The sequence below is a fragment of the Capra hircus genome, chromosome 10 (assembly GCF_001704415.2).
Source record: "Capra hircus breed San Clemente chromosome 10, ASM170441v1, whole genome shotgun sequence".
Lineage (NCBI taxonomy): Eukaryota > Metazoa > Chordata > Mammalia > Artiodactyla > Bovidae > Capra > Capra hircus.
In genome coordinates, this window is record NC_030817.1 from 54,549,650 (window position 1) to 54,573,337 (window position 23,688).

Here is a 23,688-nt window from a genome sequence, read left to right on the forward strand (position 1 = left end):
TTTTTTAGACTTTGAGTTACCTACTTCTTTGACTTTGAATTATCTATTTCTCCAGAAATATTTACCTGGTACAGGTAGCCCACCTTTGGGGCCCCTCTCAATTTTATCATCTGTAAAGATCCCAGTGTATCAAGTTAGTCCTTCCTTTTCTTAACCTCTCCCTGTATATATTCTGTCAGTAATCAGTTCTCTATGTGTTTTAATCTCGTTTTGCCAACTGAGTAGGTGCCAATTTGGAAAAATCATTTTTAGATACCATAGTGAGCAGCCCCTATACAAAGCACAGCAGGTGCTCACCCCCTTCTTGTTAGATTGATATGTTGAGGATTTACCAGTCTGGAGGGATTAAAGGGTGTGTGTTAGCATAACAGCCAACATCACAATTCCTCTTAGGAAGGAACTAGCTACACTGAGAAAAATACTTTACTAGACCATTTGGGAATGAAATCATAAAGCCTCCAGAACAAGGTCTGGAAAGAAAGAGCAGAACTGGAAAACAAGGGCAGAATAAGAAATCAATTGCTCTACATAGAAAGTGAGAGGATTTCCTTTTATAACTGAGGGGAAGCAGGGAGTGGAGAGAGAGAAAGAAGTCCCACTTATGCAGCCAGAGTCAGGAGTCCAGGTTGTCAAGAATGGAGTTCTAAGGAGCAGGGTATGTAAGATCAAGTCTATGGTTTCCCTCATTCTGCTCCTCCATGTTCTAAGTTTTCCTCCCACATAAAAGCCCTGTGTGAAGCATTTGTATGTGTGACTGTTCATTGATGGAAATCAATGAGAGAGTAAAGTGCTGTACTGCGATCACCAGAGAATTCAGGCCAGAGCTGGATTCACACACATGAGCTATCAACTGAGGGAATTCACCAGAAACAAGAACCCAGAATCAGAGGCAAGGGGAAAGCCATGAGTCCTCTCCTCTTCCTTCTATTAATCTCCAGATTCTGTGAGGATGGGGGTCTTACTACAAATGGGGGTGAGTTTCAAATGAGCTTTAGTAGGATCTCAAAGAGCAGATACTGAAACTGACATGTGCGTTACACATGGATTATAGGCTGTCGAGACCTAAGGCTGCCATCAGTAAGAATGAGCACACTGAGGCCTGGAGTGGGGAAGTGACTTGGCCAAAGTTGTTTCACTCTTTGGGGAAGGAGCAGGGTGTCCAGCACTCAGGCTTTTCCCAAACATTATTCTATGTTCTACTCTGTGCTGTGCCTCCATCCTTAAATTGACCATGGGGGCCCAGCAACAGCGTCTGTCTGAGACTGTGGCATTTGTTGGACTTTTAATTGGAGAAATTTAGGTTACTGTCAATGCCAGCAAGGGCTATTGTTTATCTAAAGGCTGGGATCACAGCTGTGCTGCTGGGCCATCCGGAAGAGCCATCTGTCATTTGGGGGAATCCTAAGGGGATCTGGCATGGGTGGATGAGGTCCTAGGAATGGGCTGAATTGGGGATGCTGCTAGTAGCCTCCAGGCCTCAATTATCAAGAGACTCTTCACCTTGTGCCGCCTTTCCTTGTCTGTTTCAGGAGCCCAGAAGGGAGCACCCTATGGCTGGTATCTCACATTTGCAGGCATGGAATATAGAAGATGTGCTTCCACCAGTCTCAGGACTGGTACCCGGGAGAGGCATCCCAAGGGGAGGTCCTCTCTGAGAGGCTATCTTCTCGGACCATCCCCTTTATTTCCAGGTAATCAGGCTTAGTCGGAATCAAATTAATTTACTTCTTCCTGTCATTTGGGTTTCTTTCCTGTCACTGATATTGCCCTGAAGGTACAGATAGGTATCATAAACCTGAAATTGTGCTAAAACAAGGAGATGCTGCAAGTCAAGGAAGCCACAGGTTTAACTGTTAGCTCCCAGCCACCAGGTTTGAACAATGGCTGTCCCCAAAGAGCCAGAGAACCAGAGAAGTCGCAGGCAGCCTGTCTCCTCAGGGGTCTGGGAGGGCTAGGAGAGGAATTGCCTGACCAGGGTTGAGGACAACAGAAATCAGAGCAGAGAGGAAGAGGGATGAAAATGCTATGCAAATACAGCAGCCTGCTTTTGTCTCTTCTAACCACTAAACATTTGATAACAACATCAAAACCACAAATTTCTTTATCCCTGCTATTGTGTGAAACGATGGCTTCAAGAAAGAGAGGTTAAGGAGATTTAGTTGAGGTCAGCCAGCAAATCAGTAAATCCTGGAAATGATTCAGTCTCTGCTCATCTCCAACTACCACCCTTTGCTGCTTTCTATTGCTGTTTAAATATGAAGCTGTGTGAGTAAACAGAAAATGCTGTAGGTCCTTTCTAGTGGGACTGCAAACACAGGCTAAAAGCCATTTCCATTTTTGATCGGATGAAAATAACTTTTAGGCTTTCTGTCTTAAAAAAAAAAAATGATTGCCATGATAAAACTTTGAAAGGGGGTCAGAGGGAGGGAGTGTTTCTGAACCAGAAAAGCTGCTCTGGGAGTCATCAGATTTTTGCAGCGGGTAGTGGGTCTGGGATTAACTTGTATAACTCTTAGCTGCTAATGACCTATTGCAATGCAGGTTTAAATTTGAAAGTGTGCCATGTTTGCTGACTTTTAGGAGTCTGAAAAGTTTAAAATGAAGTTGGAGACCTACTCCAGATTCCCCTCAATTTGAGGGGTATCTGATTCTAACAGTGATAAAGATCTTTATTCGAACAACAACTACCTCGTAAAGTCTTTCCCAGACACCCGCTCTCCCATCCCATAGCCTCTTCCAAGCTTTTTTTCTCCTCTCTTCTTAATATTTATCACTATTTAATATACTATATATCTTACTTATTTATCACTGCCTAAATTAGTGTATATTTACCTACTTAATCTTGTTTGTTATCTCTTTTTTTCCAAGTAGAATCTATACCTCCTGATGGCAGTGATTTTTCTTGTTTTGTCCACTGTTTATCCCTGGGGTCTAGAGCAGTGTCTGCTGCAGGGAGGTGTTCTAGTAAGACACTGAAGAAATGAATATAAGGAAGGTGATCAAAGTGATAATCAAAATTCTGACAAGGTATACGCTCTATCCAAAGCACGAGTAACTAATTTAAACAAGCAGAAACCATAATAATTCCCTCTATTAGCCTGCTAGAGCGGCCATAACAACATATCACAGAGTGGGTGCGTCCAAAATGGAAATTTTCTCACAGTTCTGGAGCTAAAAATCCAAGATCAAGCTGTTGGCAGGTTTGATTTCTTCTGAGGCCTCTCTCTTTGGCTTGAAGATGGCCACCTTCTTACAAGTCTTCACCTGATCACCCCTCAGTCTATGAGGGTGCACCCCTGGTGTCTGTTTGTCCAAATTTCTTCTTCTTATAATAAAGCTGGTCAAACTAAATTAAGGCCCATCATAACAGTCACGTTCTAATCACCTTGTTAAAGGCTATATGTCCAAATAGTGTCACATTCTGAAGTACAGGGGGAGGGGGAATGGAAGGGCTTCAGCAATATGAACTGGGGGTGAGGGGTTTCATACTGTCCCTCCAAAGGATTGAAGTATGTTAGGAAAATAATATATAATTCCTTGGATATTAAGAATTATCAAGGAGAAAGAACAAAAGTAAATATAAGAAACATAAGATACATCTTACAAGATAGATAATGAAGTGGTAGAGTGTATCAGGCTTGTAGTAGTTTCTTCTTTTTATTAGAAATTGGGGAAATTACATATGCTTCTGAGCCTTGTTCCTCATCTGGAAAATGGGAATAATGGAACTGATAAAGAGATTGAATGGGGTGATGTATGCCACATTCCCAACAGCTTGGCATGTAGATAGTATTTAATAAATGCTGCTTACCTTCTTTTTTTCTTTCCTCCAAAAATACTATGTTCATTTTGGTACCACCCATTAATAGGAACACTGACAGTATTGTGAAGACTGCCTTTCCTAGGCAGTCCTTTTTGTTTAACCACCATAGTGATATTATTTTTCTGATTATGAGATAATACCTACTCATGTTAAAATTCAAACACTATAGGAGTAAGGTAGAAAGTGAAAGAAACCCTGTTAACTAATACCCTCCCCAGCAATAGATAACCACTATTTACAGTTTAATGGGTAGCCTTCAGCCTGTCTCTCTGTTTTTATATAAACATTGAACTTGTTCTTCATATAAAAGTAAAGTAATCCATGACAGGCATTTTTCTATGCCAATATATACAGATCTAGCCCATTCATTTTTACATTAGTATTTCATTATATTTGGAAAGCGGGAATGAACCTGATTTCTTTTCCCTGGAACGTCTCAGAGCTTTTAATATAAACAGTGAGTATCCAAGAGGCTGATAAACTAAGTGGCATGTGCCAGTTATCAAATTATTGTGTCTCATCTCTAAACCCATGCTCTTTACTCTACAGTGCTGGGGTAGACATGTGAGGGCACTGGGGGAGACAGGAAGGACAGAGGAGGAGTTTCCTGTTTGTCTTCTGCTGTTTCACTCCTGTCTCAGAGCAGCCCATCTCTGAGTTGGCAACAGCGAATACTTCTCCTAGCAGCCGCTGAATCAAGTTTTTTCTTTCTCCAACACTTGTAGAACGAGCCTCATTGCATCTGAGATCCCAGCACCAGCCAACTAGCTCTCCTCCTTAGAGGTCTAGATTGCAAAAACAAGGGGACTCCTTTGAGTTCAGAGTCTAGCACCTGACAAGCTATAGCACCTCCTCAGAGGTGTAAGTTCCAGCAACTTGATGTCCCTCATGCAAGCTTCCATGATTTAATAGAGCCAGCCCTGTAATACCAGCTAGTACATTTAATAATATCAGTCCTTGGGGTGGCCATTGCTTCCTGCAGTTGCTACCTGCAGGCATAACTTGGTGTTCTTGTTGTGCCTTCTTGGTTATTTAGTACTATATCTTTACATCAACTTTTTTTCTGTTCAAATAATTGGTAGGTTTCTGTCTCTCGACTGACCTCTGACTAGTAAATGACATCTCTGGATCTTATTTATCTATGTCCTTGTCCTCCAGGAACAGCTCAGAGGTCCAGCCTCTTGGAGAGAGGAGGCTCTGCGTTTAAGTTTAAAAAGTATATGATCGTTAAGAAAGGCTCATCAAGACTTAGTGAACCTCCCTGTACATATAAGGGAGGTAGAGAAAAGGCTGTATATGCTACTGACTTTAATAACCAGCCATCATTTTCCAGCAACTAGATCTACCATTAGTGAAAAGACTTTGAAGAATAACCAAGATGTGTTTTGAAAGCTTTTGTTTGAGCCAAGACTTGAACATTTAATCTTCATTTGAGTTCATTTTATCATTTCTTACAGTCTTTTACTCATTTTGGCTTTAATCATTTATCATGTTCTTTTTCTGTTAGATTTGTGGATTGGGACACCTTTTCTTTCAAACATAGTATTCAACCCAACAAGCCATGAATATTCTCTCTCCACTTTACAAAGCTAATTAAATTCTCTTTCCTACAATAGTGTTGATCCTTCCTGCCAACTTTTCCTTTAAAATATCCTTCACACTCATTGTTTCCTATTCATCTCAGCTGCCAGCTATTTCATTTGCATTCTTCCTCTCCTGCCTGGCTCTTCACAACAATCTCTCCATGATTCTCCTAACCTCCAGCTGCCCCATCTTCCAGTTCACCCTCCATCTCATCATCTGACTGATTTACTGAGTTCCATAATTCTTCTGGACAAAACCCTTCTTAGGTTCCCAAACATCCTCATCTCTAACTTCTTAGTATGATACTCAAGTTCTTCTCAAAATGATTGTGGCAATTTGATCTCTGGCAACTCGAGGTCCTAAATCTAATGCTCCAATCCAACATGTTTACTCATTTCCCTTAAGTTGGATTTTTGCTTTTCTTGCCTACTATCAGGTATTCATTTCATTGTCCTATAGAGAAAGCCCCACCTGTTCTTATTCCCATCCAAATGTTATCAGGTCTGCAAGGCTTAACACAACATCCTTCTGTTAGCAATTGTCCCTTTCCAGTATGCTGGTCTTTTCCTTCCCTGAACCCCTATGACTTTTAGAGTTTTTCCCCTATGTAAGTAATGAAAGTGTTAGTCGCTCAGTCATGTCAGACTCTTTGCAACCCCATGAACTGTAACCCACCAGGCTCCTCTGTCCATGGGATTCTCCAGGCAAGAATACTGGAATGGGTTGCCATTCCCTTCCCCAGGGATATCCCAACCCAGGGATAATACAGCTACCATTTACTGAGCATACACTGGATAACAGCACTCACCTTATTACATTATTGTCACTAATCTTTATGACTCTTCATCCTGTTTTGGATGAAGAAATTGACACTCAGATTTGTTAAGTTTCCTGAGGTCACGTAGCTTATTAAGAGGGGTCATCAGGAGTAGTGGCCTCTTCCTTCGACTCCACCATGCTGTTATTCATTGATCTTCCAGTCAGAAGACCTGGGTTTACCCGAGGTTTTGTCACTAACTAGCAGTCAGATCTTGCATGGATCACTTCACTTCTACGGACTTTCTTTTCTCATCTCCAAGGCCCCTTCCATTACTAACATTCAGAGAGCCAGTTCACAGAGGGTCATGGATCCAATTATATTCTTCTAGATGAGAAAAGAGATCTCAAACCATGCCTACTGGTGCTTTTATTGGGTGTTTAATTCCTAGGAAAGTGAAGCTATGGTGGGGTCAGGACATTGAGACAATTACTCTTTGCAGGATGCTCAGAGGCATCTTGTCATGTTGAATTAGGCATTTACCTTTATTTAGAAACTCTGGAAATTTTACAGGAAGGGTTTGTTAAACTATCTGCCTGCCATAGCATCACCGATGAACAAAAGTTGTGGAGATTTCCTTTTTCCTCTTCATAGCATAGGGGTTTGCCTTATCATTTTTGGGCCCCATGAAAGAGCAGACACAAAGTTCTTTTTCTCAGATGGAAGCCTGTGTTGGGCAACTGCCAAAGCAAGCTGGGCCAGGCCCAAGGAGAGCATTAGGTAGATGGAAGTCTGCAGCTTTTCCTTGAACACATGTCCCAACCCTTAGCCTTGCAGGGTGCAACCACCCAGCACTGACAGAGCACTGTAGGCATGGAAACAGGAAGCCAAAATAAAGACTGCTGCTGCTGCTGCTGCCAAGTCACTCCAGTCGTGTCCGACTCTGTGCGACCCCATAGATGGCAGCCCACCAGGCTCCCCCGTCCCTGGGATTCTCCAGGCAAGAACACTGCAGTGGGTTGCCATTTCCTTCTCCAGGGCCATTTAAATCTCAAAACCATGATTAAGCGGAATTGCTCAAGGTACTTACCTTGACTCTAGCTGTGTAACAGAAAAGAGCAAATCTTACTTCATATTAGACCTGTTTGTTTTGTTTTAACATTTGTATTCTATTGCTTTTGCTTTAAGTTAAGAATGTTGCCTATGGCCTGAAACATACAGAGTGGCTCATTCTCAAGCCTCTGACCTTTAAGGATATACCGCTTTTCCATGAATATAGAAATTTAAAAACTTCAGAACACAGAATAATATTTGTCTTGACAACTGTAAGAACAAAGGATTTTGACACCAAGAAATTTTTAACCACCAACCAAGCCCCTCCCTCACCTTGCCTTTAAAAATGCTTTGCTGTGGGACTTCCCAGGCATCGCAGTGGAAACAAATCCGCCTGCCAACTGCTTGAAGCCCATGCACTCTAGGGCCTGAGAGCCACAACTACTGAGCCTGTGTACTGCAACTACTGAAGCCTGCACGCCCTAGAGCCCACATGCCACAAATACTGAGCCAGTGTGTTGCAGCTACTGCAGCCCAGGCATCTAGAGCCCGCGCTCCGCAACAAGAGAAGCCACCGTACTGAGAAGTCTGCACACCACAACAAAGAGCAGCCCCTGCTCGCTGCAACTAGAGAAAGCCTGTGCCAAGCAACAAAGACCTAGCACAGCCAAAAATAAATTTAAAAAATAATGCTTTACTGAAACCCTTCAAAGAGTTCAGGGTTTTTTGCCGCACAAACCACCCATTCTCCTTGCATAGTCCTGCAATAAACCTTCCTCTGCTCCAAACTGCAACATTTGATTGGTTTTGCCTGAGGAGCATGTGTTAGGTAAGAGTTGTGGAAAAAACATGGATTTAGGAGCTAAGCAGATAGAAATTACAGGCCAGCCCTTGTAAGTTACCTCTCTGAGTTTCAGTTTTTGTTTTTGTTTTGTTTTTTGTAAAATGAGAGTCACACCATTTGCCTTATTGCATTATTTTCTAGAACTTGAGGAAATGAAAACGTAAGTACTCTCAAGGGAGGTACCCACCAAAGGTTCCTTTGTCTCCCTGTCTATACCTTAAATAGTTAATCAAATGCCAGCAACTAAACTATATGATCTCTAAATTCAAACTGAGGTGGGAGGGTAGATGGTGTGGGTAAGAAAAAGGCCACAGGAACACAATCCCACTTTGTGTATTTCCTCCTTGTTTGAATATCCCATTTCTCAATCTTGCAAAAAAAAAAAAAAAGAAAAGAAAAATCCCTCATTGTTTGGGAGATTGCATGCTTTCCCCTCCATCCTGCTTCTCAGGATCAATCCTAAAAGAGTTGGCGTGGCACTTCTCAGCACTGCTACCGCCAATCCCGAGAAGCGGGTTCTTCTAGCACGCTTTTAAGTGCTCGCATGACTAATAAAGTGTGACATGGCTGAGATTTGCTAGGCTTCTATTCGGGAGCGTACATTTTAGCTGACAAAATATGGCTAAATTTAGCTGCTTTCAGACAACAAGCGTCTTTCAAACAAAGAGGGCCTCAAAGGCGAAAATGAGCCATAACGTGTCTCTGTCCTAACATGGATTTGCTCAGCCTCTCATCGGCACCCCAGCCCTCAGCACAAAGATGCACAAGCCACGAGCAGTGTCTGAGCTGAGTCGATGGTGACAAGTACCAGGTAAGGTGCTCCTCTGCTGGCCGTCAACCCCAGAGTTTTTACTAAGGTGGGGAAATAGGTGTGTTGTGCAGCAGACAGAACAAGTTCAATGATCACAGAATCCGCAGTCTGGTAGCACCATCTGTGTGCTGATCTGTGCTCTAACCACTGCCCTCTGCAGGCACCAGTCATAATGTATCAGGCCTGGAAGAGAGCCAGAGGCCATCTCACTTAAACTCCTGTTCTGTGTTTGGGACAACCAGGGTCCAAAAAGGGCAAGCAGCTTGCTCAGGGTCCCACAGCCAGTGGGTGGCTGATCGTAAACAAGACGACCAAGCTTTTAACTCTTGGTCAGCTTAAAACTGCTCCAAAGCACAGAAAGTGTGGGAAATCTGCCTGGACATGTGGGAGGCACTTTGTGGAGAAGAACTGTATGCTGCTGAAGCACCTTAAGAGCTAAAACTGTCCTTTCCAGCCCAAAGTTTGTGTAGTTGGATCCAAAACACCGTGAATGTATTTGGCGTGAATGTAAAGAAGACACTGACCTCTCTGTGGCAAGCAGGGGCACTATGAGTGACAGAGGATGTTCCTTGAGTTCACACTGATGCCCAACAGCAGCCAATCAATTGTAGGCTCAGACTCAGAGGCTCAAAGAAAGAGAGCCACAGTCCCCCACAATGTCAACTACCATGGAAAGGAAATAGAATGGAGCCTGCAGAGCCCTATACCAGGCCAAAGGTGCAAGGCCTTGTACCAACCAAGGTCACATAGGGAGCCCTGCACCAAGGTCATCTCCAGAACTGACCAAGCCCCATAGCAACTGTTGCCATAAGCCACCCTGACCTAAACTGGCCAGCTCCCTGACCACATATTAGGTAAAAACAGTCACCCTAACCAACCATCTAATGCCACCCTTCCAGCAGGAATTTTCTTTGTCTTGAGGCTATAAAAATTGGCTACTAGCCTATGAAAAGCATATGTTCTTCCTTGAGCTGGCCCACTGCTCTAACTGTATCTCCCATTCTAATGAACTCTATTCTCCTCTCATTGCATCTTGTGTCTGGAAATTCTTTCCCAACCTGTGCACAGACCATGATAGAGCCTTCTAGCCAATGGCTAGAATTTCAGATCCAAGCACATCCTCTACTCACTGGTGATTACTTGTTGGCCCTTACATCATTCCCAGCCCCTTCTATGCTCTCCCCATGCCTCAGGGAATAATAGCTGGGAGCTGCATTTCCTATGTCCCTAGGTCAGCAGGGTTCCTGCTGTGGTTTAGGCTCTGCCTGTGAGATGCTCTTAAATGAGTGTTGGCAGCAAATTTTCTTTTCTCTGGCAGTGCTGGTGGACATATGGTTTTGGTCACATGTTATCAGTGGTCTCCATGTTCCCCAGAGGTTACACAGCCAGACGTGACCATTGTCCAGGGTGGTTTTCTGAAGTTTCTTGACCAGGGAGGTGGCAGGAACTTCCTGACTCTCAGGATCACAGATAAGGTGGTTAAGTTGAAAGCTGCGGCTGCCCCCTTGCTTTAACATACAGAGGCAGTCCTTCCAAAGCTTGCAAAAGCACCTACTTCTGTTAAGTTCTTTTCTGTTTGAAATATCTACAGTGGTTTCTAATCTCTTGATTAAACACTGATTACCAATAGATTTAGTTATAGTAACACAATTTATGGAACACTTCCCCAATGCCCAGACTATACTAAGCATTATGCTCACTATAATACAGTAATCACCCTGAATTTACAGATTAAAGAAATGGAGGATTAGCTAGATGCTTGCCTGGCTTCCCTGGTGGCTCAGAGGTTAAAGCATCTGCCTGGAATGCGGGAGATGCGGGTTCAATCCCTGGGTCGGGAAGATCCCCTGGAGAAGGAAATGGCAACCCACTCTAGTACTCATGCCTGGAGAATCCCATGGAGAGAGGAGCCTGGTAGGCTACAGTCCATGGGGTCGCAAAGAGTCGGACACGACTGAGCGACTTCACTTCACTTCACTGCCTGGCTTCACCTACTCAGCAAATGGCAAGCCAAAATTAAACTCAGACTATCCCACTCTGGACTCTACACTCTTAGCCACTTCATGAACCAATACCTTTCAATTTACAATCTGCTTCAGAAGAGTCATGCTTAAGAACACCATCAGAGAAAAGCTGAATTTCAAAGGAAAGAGAAATCAGGGTTCAAGGAGAAGAGACAGCAGAAGACACTGTTTGCCTCTCCTCTCTCTCACCCCTTCTCCTGCAGCTGATGAAATTGTATATACACATGACAAGCATCCGTATGCCTGACCCTCTGCCTCCAAGTAACCTCTCTCCACGACTCCTCGCCATTACCTGTGTGGCAGGGGTTACTGCCCTTAGACTGGGGATGAAGCCAGCTCAGACCTCTGCACAGCCTTCTTTACTTAAGCACTCTATAGCTGCTCCAGTCAGAAGGAATGCCTCCCTTGCTCTACTGCCATTTGTGATGAGTGTCTCAATTCACTTTGAATTTGAACAAGTTACATATATGCTCCCTTCTCGTACTGGCTTGAAAGTGTCAGTCATCAGGCATTACCTTTAATTCTCACCATCACAGAACTTTGAAGGTGCCTCTTGACTCTTTCATGGGATCTCCCTGCCAGCAGAACTCTGACCATAGGAATCTGGCTACACAATCCCCTATTTCCTCTTCAAAATCCCATTTCCTGATACCTCATCAGCTTTTATTCAGTTTCCGTGCATGGCTTGTGACCACAGCTCTGATTCAGGTATGGACTCACTTAGCAGTAGGTATCCTTTGACCTGACACCTGGTAATTGCCTGGTAAACACAAAACAGAGCTGGATCTATACTGGCAGATTACTCTCACAGCTCTCAAGGGTCTGATTTGTCCTTCTCCAGCCAGTGTTTCTAGCACTCACATGGTGCATTACTCCCCCTCGGCTCTATCCTTGACTGCCAGACAGCCCGTAGGTTTCTCACTGACAGCACAGTGACCCTTTCAAAGGAGAGATTCAGGAAATGTTAGCTGAACTGAAATAAAAGTGAATGCCCATAATTTGGAAGAGCCCCCAGAAATGAAAGATTCACTGAAATTGACAGCTACTAAAGAAGAAAGAGGTGTCATCTGCCATCTCGGGGGCAGTAAGGAGGTCAAGGAGGATGGGAATGGCCCAAAATGCATTTGAGAAAGTGTTTGTCCATTTGATTAGAGAATTCAGACAGAACAGATTAGATAGGATCCAAAAGAAAGAAGGAAGATACATGAAAAAACCTGGAGGTAGGGACCACATGGGGCTTTATGAAGCTGAAAGGCAGACCCAGGGAAGCAATTGTCAGGGGATAAGTGTCAAGAAAAGGCTTTGAGGGAAAGGAGAGGCGCAGGAGGGAATGGGAGAGGAGAGAGCAAGTTCTCAGAAGATGGAATATAAAATAGAGACACGGGTCACAAGTCTAGGAAACAGATTAAAAGGGAATAGAGATGAATGAAAAAGAAGAAAGATGATGAAAGAGGGGGAGAAAGACAACTACACATTCTACAAGGCATTAAAACTGGCCAGGAAGATCCTGAAAAATCCTTCACATGTGCAAAGTGAGCGATATGCATACTGGGAGATCCCTGTCATTGCTCTGAAGTTTCTGAATTTTCAGACATATCTGGCCTTCACAGGACAAGCTAGTCAAGCAACGCTGGGGAAATGTCAATAACAAATAGCCCCAAATCTCATTAGCTTAAAACAAGGACAGTTTATTTCTTGCTCACACTACAGGTTCATCATGGTGCAACTGATCCTCCCTTCTGCATTGTTCTCACATAGGGACTGAAGAAGGCTGCATCTCCCTGAATGCTGAGACAGAAAAGAACATGGTGAATAATCCACTGTCCCTTAAAGCTTCTGCCTGTGACTGAAGCATGTTGCATCCACTCACATCCCATGGACCACCAGCAAGTCACACAGCTCTGTCTACTATCAGGGTAGGGGGAAGTATAATCCTACTGTGTACCTACAAGAACTAGAACCATTTTGATCAAGAGAATTAAAGAATCTAATGTAAAGTCCCAGGTTCTCTCTTTCCAACATTGTATTTTCTTGACCAAAATCCATAGAGCCATAAAGTGGCAGAGCAGGAAGGGACTTCGAAAAGTATCCAGGCTCACTTACTGGTAGGAAAACTGAACCTCAGATAGGTGAAGTGACTGATCGAGGACCACGCTGCTGGTGGAATAGCCAGGTTCTTGCTTCCACCTTTCTACACTGCTGGTACCAGGGCACTTCTAGTAGCCTAAGAAACAACAATTCATTTGAACCACCAGATTTATTTCATTCTGCAACAGGCTTTTAATTACTACTAGAAGAAAAGGAAGGTTTTTTTCCTTGCCAGATACCTTGGTGTTGCCAAGTTCCTTATACCTCCAATAATGAATCCCAGCCATATAAATAAATAGAAGACAACCAGAGTGTGAAAAAAAAAAAAGAAGAAGAATAATTTGGGTACTATTAGAGGGAAATGTTTAATGAAACACATTATCACTTCTGCAACACATAAAATTATTTTTGGCCATTAGATGGGATATATATACATGTGTATGGTTTTTTAACATATATTTGCATCTAGGTAGAATATTTCCAGAATGGTGCCTAAGAAGGCTGCAGTGGTGGGAGGGGATTTGCAATCAAGAGAGAGACTTTCATTTTCCCATATGCCCTATTGTATCATTTTGGCTTTTTCTACCATGTGTGTATTACTTTTTCAATAAAAATAGTTAATAAAACAATAAAAGAACTTAGATTTTAAAAAGTAACAGATGTCAAAAAATGCTTAATGGGACTCTGCTGTGTCTTTTAGAGTAACATGAAGTAGAACAAGACGAGGAAAAAGACTAAAATGGAAGCAAGTGACAGCACTTACCAGCAGGCAGTACATTTTTTAGCAAGTTGCAATATATTTTTATGTCAGACAAGCATAATTTAAATATCATTAGGCTGGGATAGTCAAGATCTGGGTTCAAGCCCTCCAGATGTACTGCCATCTTTTGCTGTTACTTTGGGAGTAAATCACTTGAACTTCTTTGTGGTTCAGATTTCTCATCTGTTAATAGTCCAAGGTTTGGTTTTCTGTACCAAGGTCCACTAGAGTTTTCCTGAAGAGCCAGCACATGCAGTGGAAAGATCCAGGGCCTGGGACACAGACATACTCTGGCTTGCATTCTACATCACCCACATATTGACTGTGGGACCTTGAGCAAATTACTTGATTTCTCTCAGTTTTGATAGGGTTGGGTAATGTCTGCCTAGAGTTGCTGTAAAGATGAACTAAATGCCGATACAGAGAACTTCTGGTACGTGACGGCACTCACACATTTTAAAATCCTTTCTGAAACCATCTCAAAAAACCAAGAGAAAAGATCCGTAAGCTGAGGAAGACAAAATTTACCCATTTCTGGCATCTAATTCTTTCTTTTCAGTGAGTTTATGTTGCCATAAACAAGGATAGAACAGGCTCAGACAGAAATGACAGCCTTCTGGTGATCAGAATCTTTAATCCATAACATGTGTAATGCTGATCCCAGCCAGCATTTCTCTACAGTGTGATCTCAACAAAGATCAGACTTCTTAACAAAGCAGCACCCGATCACGGTCACAAAAGTAACAACAATTCCACAGTTTATATAATGCTTTTATGCATAGCATTCCATTAAATGCCCCCAAGAAGTTGTGACTCATTCATCCATTCATTCAATCATCTATTCAATAAGCAGTTATTGACCATCTGCTATGTGACAGGCACTGCACTAAGTGCCAGAAATATACTGAGAGATAAAAGAACCACATTAGGGACTTCCCTAGTGGTTCAGTGGCTAAGACTCCGTGCTCCCAATGCTGGGAACCTAGGTTTGATCCCTGGTTAGGGAAGTACATCCCACGTGCCATAGCTAAAGAGTCCATGTGCCACAACTAAGACCCACTTCAGCCAAATACATACATACTTATACAGATATTTTTCAAAAGAGCTGCCCTCAGAGATCCTACCATTTAATGGGGGGGAGGGATGTACTAATCAAATTATCACATAGATAAATGATAAATGAGACCTGAGTGCTCTTTGGGTGGGCAGGATAGACTGTGTAAAGACCCTGTGGCAGAAAAGGAAGGAATCACACTATGAGAGGACAAAAAGATTCCAAAGGGACACAGACATAGCGTGAGGTGACCGACGGGAGACCCTGGAGAGGTGGGTTGGTGGGGGGGTGGGGGGCAGGGGTAGGCTTTGCAGTGCTAAGGAGAGATGTCCTTAAGAACTACAGGCAATTAACATTTGCCAGGGGCTGAATCCAGAGTTTGCAGCTGACAAGGTGCACAAAAGAATATGCTGGCTGTAAGCAGGTGGAAAAGTAGGCAGACTGGGTTAAATCATCTGCGCTTCCTGAATGGAATTCAAAAAGCCTGAGGAAGTCATTGTCCTGTTTGTGTCTACCAAAAGCTCTACAAGGGAGGGGGTGGGACTAGGGAAGAAAGGGTAGGGTTCATGTGCCTTCTTTCCAAGGTAGAGAAAAGAAAGTTCTACAATGCTTTGGGGAAGATGGTGACTTGGCAGCTTTAATAAGAAATCCATGGTTTCTATACTTTCCTTGGTACTTGTATCTTTTCTCAGTTCTTTCTTCTAACCCACAGACATCTACATTTATTACCCATTGATGACTTCTGAAAATTATCCCAGCCCCCGGGAACCAGACAGTAAACTAAGTTGATCTGCAACGGTGTGAAACATCTTTAGGTACAGAGTACTCCACAAATTTAAGGCTACTGAAATTCCTGTCAACCTTTTCTCTGGCAGTCTGGGTTGTGAGTCTTGAGATAAACATTGGAAAAGACAGTGGCTCTCAAGCCTAGTAACACATTAGATTCAGCTGGTGACAATTAAAAAAAAAAATTGGAGACAAACTATGACTGGGTTCCAACTACTTGAGAGCCTCAATGTACGCTACAATGTAGGCTACAATGAGGACCAAGCATTGGTGCTTTCTGAGTGTTCCTGGGTCATTCTCCTGCCCAGACAAGGTGGGGAACTGCTGTCGTGGAGAAAGCACTCCCGTGTCCAAGTCCTTGGCTGTTGGGTATGTGAACTGTCTGGACCTCTATATTCCTATCTCTACACTTGGGGAGCCACTCTTGATGTCCTCAAAGCTGCCCTCTGCCAGCTGTCACAGTCTAGGACACTAACTCCACTTTAGGAAGCAAGCTACATCCACCGTGAGTCCTATCCTTGCAGGATTCTACTGTTCCTCCCCCAAGAGCCTCCCTCAGCTTGAGGCACAGCATCAAGAGAAGAGCACTGAGCAGGGAATCAGGAGACCAGCCTTGCAGTCCACACACACAGGTGTTGGCCGACCAGCACAGAACATCACTCCGACTCTTTACACCTCCGTTTGCCACATCTCTTAGATGTTGCTCATGCTGACCGTCCTCAGTAATGAAGGCAGAAGCTGGACCAGGTGGTCCAGCCAGGACTTTCCAGCTCCAAGAGTCTCTGAGAATCCCAGACTGGATGTGTGAATTACATTTAGAAATGAAAACATGCAAACCAGAGCTCTCTGGGATGAATATTCTCTGGGCTCTGATACCTTACAGTCCTCTCTTGGTACAGTTGTTCTTACCTGCACTATGCTGTTCTGACCTGTGACATGTTTCAATACCAACCCCTGCCCAACAACTTGGAAGGAAACTGAGACCAACTGGGACTATAGGATCCACTTTGACCAGCCCATGAGTGTCCAAGGGGCTGGTGACCAGAGCTGCCGGGAAGAAAAAGCATTATTACTGCTGCTGGCAGCACAAGGTCACCATCAGCAAGGAGTGGAAAGATGTAAGACAGGGCCCCACCTACTAGGCATATGTTATGACCTATGTGCTGCAGACTTCAAACTCCCTTCCCTCACCTGAGCTCCATATTTAACTGTCCCCTAAATCAGTTCTTTTAAAAGGGGGGAGGGGCACCCCTATCTCATAACATTGAGAGCTGGCCAAGAATTATCCTTCTGCATATCCTTGTGCATTGAGGCCTGTAAAATCTCTTGCTGAAATATCTCACCTATCCACCCCCACCACATCTCCAGCCTTTCCCAATCAACTACCCCAGCCTCCCATCTGCTCTTCTTGCTAATTATTCCCCCTCAATCTATCTTGGCTTAATGGCCGCCTTTGGACACAGTTTAATCACTCTGCCACCTAAAAAGCTCTTATATATAAAGAAATCACTCCATTGTTTCTTGCTCATCACCCTCTTTAGTTCTTTTGCAGTGATTACCACAGTCTGCTATTACCTTCTTCCTATGTTTGTTTACTTTTCTGCTGTCTGTCGTGCCTTTAGAATTTCTGCGCTAGAAGGATAAGATCCTAGCTTTTGCTCATGTGAGACCTCAACATTTAGCACAATGCCTGGCACATAGTAGGCCCACAATCAACTTGCTGGGAAAATGCATGAATGGAAGTTCATCAGATGACATCCAAATGCTATGCCTTGCATGCCAAGTTCTCCCACTGTGAGCCTGAGCCCACCTTGTTGCCCTAATAACCAAGGCCTCTGTTCCCCATGCCCTACAATAAGCAATTGTTCACTGTTCCCCAAATCACCATAGCCTTGAATGTTCCTGGGGATGGAACCTGCTGGTCCCAATGCCTGACATGACACTCCCCCTTTTCTGTGACTGCATGCTCAGTCACTCAGTCATGTCTGACTCTTTGCAATGCCTGGACTATAGCCCACTAGGCTCCTCTGTCCTTGAAATTTTTCAGGCAAGAATATTGGAGCAGGTTGCCATTTCCTTCTCCAGAGGACCTTCCCGACCCAGAGATTGAACCCACCTCTCTTCTATCTCCAGCACTGGAAGGCAGATTCTTTACCACTGTGCCACCTAGGAAGCTCCTCCCCACTTTCTAGCAAAGTCCCAATCATCTTTGAGGAGTGAGCGTACATTTTCATCTTTCAAAAGCACTCTCCTTCCATCCTCTGCCGATCTGTCTTCTGCACTCTTGGGGTGCTCTGAAATCCCTTTATTGAATCTTTTATTGCATCATGTTGCACTCATTTGTTTAAGTAACTGCCTTCCACTCTGGACCTTGAGCAACTTAGGAACAAAGATTCTCTTCATTTGTCTTCGCTTTCCATCAGCACCTGGTATGGAACCCAGTCCATAGCTGATGGATATCTGTGAATTGTATTTGCAATGCTAGAGGTTGTCCCATGTGAACTTGTCCCATTACAAGTTGCATCAACTCATAACTGTAAGAACTGAAGAGCTGGTGGTCCTGGACTTCCTAACTAACCATCCTCAGAGTACATACTGAGGTACTCTATTTGCAGACTTCTAACAGTAACAACGGGGAAGGCAATGGCACCCCACTCCAGTACTCTTGCCTGGAACATCCCATGGACAGAGGAGCCTGGTAGGCTGCAGTCCATGGGGTCGCAAAGAGTCAGACACGACTGAGCGACTTCCCTTTTACTTTCATGCATTGGAGAAGGAAATGGCAGCCCACTCCAGTGTTCTTGCGTGGAGAATCCCAGGGACGGGGGAGCCTGGTGGGCTGCCGTCTATGGGGTCGCACAGAGTTGGACACGACTAAAGCGACTTAGCAGCAGTAGCAGCAGCAGCAACAGTAACAAAAAGAAGTAAAAAAACAAGCCCAGTGTTGGCAATAAAGTCAGATGAGTCTCAGACAAGGAGATGGTCCATCACTTTATCCTTCTGCTATGAAGGGCCTTCTGTCAGCAAACATTACTGACTGCCTACTAGGTACCAGACACTGTGCCAGCACATCTCAAAGTCAAAGAAGACATGGCCATGACCTGAAGGAGCTCATGGGCTCATAGGCACAGGGAGGAGACATCCCTCCTTGTTCCTCTGCCAGTTTAACTCAGGCCTGGTTGTTGATAAATGAAAACCTCGTGCAAGTTGGCACTTCAGTTCAGTTCATTTCAGTCACTCAATCATGTCTGACTCTTTGTGACCCCACGGACTGCAGCACGCCAGGCCTCCCTGTCCATCACCAACTCCTGAAGTTTACTCAAACTCATGTCCATTGAGTCAGTGATGCCATCCAACCATCTCATCCTCTGTTGTCCCCTTCTCTTCCCGCCTTCAATCTTTCCCAGCATCAGTGTCTTTTCAAATGAGTCAGTTCTTCAGATCAGGTGACCAAAGTATTGGAGTTTCACCTTCAGCATCAGTTATTCCAATGAATATTCAGGACTGATTCCTTTAGGATGGACTGGTGGATCTCCTTGCAGTCCATGGGACTCTCAAGAGTCTTCTCCAACACCACAGTTCAAAAGCATTAATTCTTCGGTGCTCAGATTTATAATCCAACTTTCATATCCATACATGACTACTGGTGAAACCATAGCTTTAACTAGATGGACCTTTGTTGGCAAAGTAATGTCTCTGCTTTTTAATATGCTGTCTAGGTTGGTCATAACTTTTCTTCCAAGGAGCAGGTGTCTTTTAATTTCACGGCTGCAGTCACCATCTGTAGTGACTTTGGAGCCCCCCAAAATTAAGTCTGTCACTGTTTCCACTGTTTCCCCATCTATTTGCCATGAAGTGATGGGACCAGATGCCATGATCTTAGTTTTTTTCTGAATGCTGAGTTTTAAGCCAACTTTTTCACTCCCCTCTTTCACTTTCATTAAGAGGCTCTTAAGTTCTTCTTCGCTTTCTGCCATAAGGGTGGTGTCCTCTGCATATCTGAAGTTGGCAGGCCTGAGGGCAATTCAAGGAGATCTCTAGGAGATGAGGGGCCTTCTTTGTGGTCTTCCCAGGCTTCATGTCCAAGGACTGAACAGCAGACAGGACCACCATGGGGATTTGTTGACGTACTGACAACAAATTCATGAGGGAAGGTCTCCGCTGTGAAGGAGCTCCCAAAACTGATCGTACAGCCTAGGGCTTACAGCATGAGATTAACAGCAGCACCAAATTATGCTAATTTTAGAGGCCTGCCCAGTTTGCCCTCAAATAATATCTCTTTAAAAAAGGTGACTTGGATTTCCTGGATGGCTGTCCCATTGCCCCCCCAATGCTGGCATATGCACCAATTATTTATGGGCTTGAGGTTTTTCTACTATTAAAAAAAAAATGCCTCCAAGTATGCGGAGTACAGGGGCAGATGGTCTGCCCTTACATCGAGCTACTGTCTCGGCCACAACTGGAAGAGAAAGAATCTGCTAATAAGGAATTCCTTATGAGTCTGAAAAGCAACATTCATGCTCCTTACCCAGGTTAGCCTTTAGAAGGCCAGCACCTGCTTCCAGTTCTTGCTCCCTGACCTGTTGCTAATACAGGGCTACACAGCCCTAGGATGACCTAACCTAGCTCAGGGTTGAGTAGGGGTCTTTCTGAGAGTTAAAGATTCTTCTATGAGCTTTTGGCTTATTCTCCCTTTTTGGTTTCAAAACCCAAATTACATCTATTACATTCCTTAGTAGAAAGGTTCTGCTGGTCATAGGGAATAATAAATTTTATAAATTACCCAATTAATCGCAACAGCAAACAATTAAGCTGGTGGGGACAGTTGGTATTCCACCTTGCTTTTGGAGGGATGTTTTAAGAGGTACATGATGCTGTTGTTAATTTTATTATTGATGTTGCTTAAACTTATCATTCCCAAGAGATCAGGATTAACTGGGCTGATTCACAGTGAAGGAAAGCTGATTTAAAACGTCCCTCTCTGAAAAGCCTATCCTCGTAAAATCTCTCAGGTCTCTTCTATCCAGCTCATGATATGTACATATAGCAGGGAGATGACACTGAATGCTCCTGGGGCACAATTATGAGCACTGATGGAGCCCACCTATGAGCACAGAGCAGGCAGTTCACAGGTTCCTGCCTCTAGTTTCACAACTGTCAAACCCTGGGACCAGCCTGTCCTACTCCCTCAGGATTGTGCCCACCCTCTGCTTCAGTTTTGCTTTAAGGATGGGAATTTGGAGACCTCTTCACATTGACCTGATGACCGAACCTCCATCCATTCCAGATTCTTTCCACTGCTTTGGAGGAGAAAGTGAAGCCCTGAAGAGTGAGGACAGAAATAACAATAGTTACCTTTCTCCAGGGCTTGTGTGTGCCAGGAGTTTCTACTCTTACTTTTGGTAATCATCACAAGTCCTCTATGGTATAAATCATCATACTCCTCTTATAATTGCAACGCTAAAGTTCAAAAAAGGTTATTTAACTTGCGTAGGGCTGCCAAGCAGACCGAAGCAGGCACCAGGGGATTTGACATTTAGGAAGACATATAAAATGAAACAGGTGAGGGTGTGTGGTTCGGGACTCAGGCTAGTGCTGATGAAAGGAACCAGAGACCAGACATGGGCCACATGTGTCAAGGTCAAGGGCCAGTTCACTGCCTTTTAAGAGGCATGCAGAACTGGCGACGATGAATTTAGTCAGTAGGAAATCATCAGCAATTACACTGCCGTATCAGTGTGATGGGGCAGATGTGTGTACATGTATGGTGAAGGCAGTGGGTTACTATCCTGCAACACCAGAAATTTAGAGCTGCAGGTGCTCCGAGAGACAATATAAGCCAACCCTCATTTTGGAGCTTAGAGTGTACAAGACCAGAAAGGGCAGATGACCTATCCAAGCTCACATAGCTTAGGGGAGGCGGAGTAAGGACCAGAAACCGGGTGTCCTATGCCCTAGGCAGATGTCATCAAACACATATAGGTGTTACAGGGTTGGACACTTACAAAGCAAGTCAAACATAGCCTCTGTCTTTTCATAAGAGACAAAACTAGGAACACGTGTAACAATAGGAGCAACCATAATGTGGGCAATGGAAGGGAGGCTACTTTGCAGTTGAGAGGGATAAAATTCCACAGATGACAGGGAATCTCACTGGGCCTTATTGCTGGTTATTGGCAGAGATAGGACTAATATTTTCCAAATCTTAGCTCCATGATTTCCCCTCTCTCATTCTTTTTCATTGGCCCTCTTGCATACTGCCATAAATCCAGGTGACCATGGGCTCAGAAAATTTCATATAAAAAACTAATGTTTACCTAACTTAAGCACCTCTCTAAAAGAATAGGAATCTTCAATATCTAAAAGAATCAATACTGAATGACTAGAAGTAAACAGTAGGAAAATGAAGTAATTGAATTTAGGCCAATATTTACTTGTTTATCAACATTTTATTTCAAATATGCCTTGAGTATATGCTGGGCATACAAATAATAATGGTGTTTATAGTTATCATAACTACCACTTATTGGCCATCATTTTTATACATTACTTTATTTGACCTTTAAAATAATCTACTAAGTAAATATTCTCATCTTTGAGGCATAGAATGCTATCTGCCTACTTCAATATTCATTCTGACTTTCCTTTTAGAAATGCAAACAAATTCCAACTAGAGCTATTTCAAGTCCTAAAAGATGATGCTGTGAAAGTGCTGCACTCAATATGCCAGCAAATTTGGAAAACTCAGCAGTGGCCAAAGACCGGAAAAGATCAGTTTTCATTCCAACCCCAAAGAAAGGCAATGCCGAAGGATGTTCAAATTACCGTACAATTGCACTCATTTCACATGCTAGCAAAATTATGCTCAAAAATCCTTCAAGCTAGGCTTTAGCAGTACGTGAACCAAGAACTTCCAGATGTACAAGCTGGTTTTACAAAAGCCAGAGGAACCAGAGATCAAATTGCCAACATCTGATGGATCATACAAAAAGCAAAGGAATTAAAAAAAAATCTACTTCTGCTTCACTGACTATGCTAAAACCTTTGACTGTTAGATTGCAACAAACTGTGGAAAATTCTTAAAAAGGTGGGAATACCAGACAACTTTATCTGCCTCCTGAGAAACCTGTATGCAGGACAAGAAGCAACAGTTAGACCTGGACATGGAACAATGGACTGGTTCAAAATTAGGAAAGGAGTATGTCAAGGCTGTATATTGTCACCCTGCTTAATTAACTTATATGCAGAGTACATCATGCAAAATGCTGGGCTGGACTGAAGCACAAGCTGGAATCAAGATTGCCAGGAGAAATATCAATAACCTCAGATTTGCAGATGACACCATCCTTACGGCAGAAAGTGAAGAAGAACTAAAGAGCCTCTTGATGAAGGTGAAAGAGAAGAGTGAAAAAGCTGGCTTAAAACTCAACATTTAAAAACCTAAGGTCATGGCATCTGGTTCCATCACTTCTTGTCAAATAAATGGAGAAAAAAAGAGAAACAGTGACAGGCTTTATTTTCTTGGGTTCCAAAATCACTGCAGATGGTGACTGCAGCCATGAAATGAAAACATGCTTGCTCCTTGGAAGAAAAGCTATGACAAATCTAGATAGCATATTAAAAAGCAGAGGCATTACTTTGCCAACAAAGGTCCATATAGTCAAAGCTATGGTTTTTCCAGTAGTCATGCATGGATGTGAGAGTTGGACCATAAAGAAGGCTGAGCGCTGAAGAATTGATGCTTTTGAATTGTGGTGCCAGAGAAGACTCTTAGGAGTCCCTTGGACAGCAAGGAGATCAAACCAGTCAATCCTAAAGGAAATCAACCCCGAATATTCAATAGAAGGACTGGTGCTGAGGCTGAAACTTCAATACTTCAGCCACCTGATGTAAAGAGTCAACTTATTGGAAAAGACCCTGATGCTGGGAAAGATTTGAGGGCAAGTAAAGAAGGGGATGACAAAGGATGAGTGGTTGGATGGCATCACCAACCCAATGGACATGAGTTTGAGCAAACTCAGGGAGAGAGTGAAGGATAGGGAAGCCTGGCATGCTATAGTTCATGGGGTGGCAAAGAGTCAGACATGACTTAGTGACTGAACAA